Here is a 1,149-nt window from a genome sequence, read left to right as displayed (position 1 = left end):
AACGTAGTTTTATAGTATTTTTCAGTATAATTTGTGGGTTTTATTTTTTTCCAAAATCCAATTGTTTTCTGATTGTTCATTCAAATTTTATGTGTAAATATTTCTCCTTAATTGTTTGGGTTGTTTAATTCTAAAAACACAATTGTACGACTATTCTTTAATGGGTTTTATTAAACGTTAATTTAATAGATTATTTAAAGTAATCAACTAAATAAGTTTATTGTGGGAATGTTAAAAAAATGATTATTATATATTATTATTTTATACATTTCATTTATGAAAATGAAAATAAAAAAGTATGTTTATTTTTCTCAAAAAAAAACAATTTTTACTTACTGAACATTCATATTATATGACATAATAATATACGCTTACAACAGTAGAAATTCTATCGGTGTGTGATTTCATCGGTGTGTGACTCTATCGGTGTGTGGTTTTGACCAATCAAAAGGTACCTACACACCGATAGAATATAATGATTTCTCACATATTTGGCATTAAAACCCGCAAAAATAATGTCAATTGCAAATTTGTTTTAATTTTTAAAAGAGTAAAGACTTGGTAATAAAATTTAAAAAAAGAAAAAATGTCAAACAAAAATCAAGTCAAAAATAACAAAAGAAAAGCAGAAAATGCTCTTTCAAAATATAGAACTTAACTTGAAAATGAAAATACAAAAAATAATATTTTTAATAATAAATTATGATTAATCTCAACCAAAAAAATCAATTGATAATATAAACTAATCTTGTATTTAACAAAAGTACTCTGACGAAACCAAGGCAGTAACCAAACCATGCGGCCATACACTGCGGCCATACATTATTATCCAAAATAGACCAACTAATCAATTAAAAATTTGAGAAAATCTGGCCCCTAAATCAGAGTCTTGACCAATAAGTTCTATTCCTTTTGATATAAGTTCTTGTTTAGTCTGGACCAAATCTTGGAGTTGTTGCTCGACGTCTTTTAACTGGTCAACAAGTTGTTGGAGTTCGACTTGTTTTTGAGTCAAACTTTGTGTCACTTCACCCATTCGTTCTCTTTCTGTCAACAATGGTGGCACTTCTTCAAACGTTGCAATTGTTAAAACATCATGGGTTAATGGGTATCTTCATCTTGTTGTATTTGACTTTTCCAAACAACGTT

Source organism: Entamoeba invadens (genome assembly GCF_000330505.1).
Source record: "Entamoeba invadens IP1 unplaced genomic scaffold scaff_1105074726677, whole genome shotgun sequence".
NCBI classification, from domain to species: Eukaryota; Evosea; order Mastigamoebida; family Endamoebidae; genus Entamoeba; species Entamoeba invadens.
Note: the sequence above shows the minus strand (reverse complement) of the source record.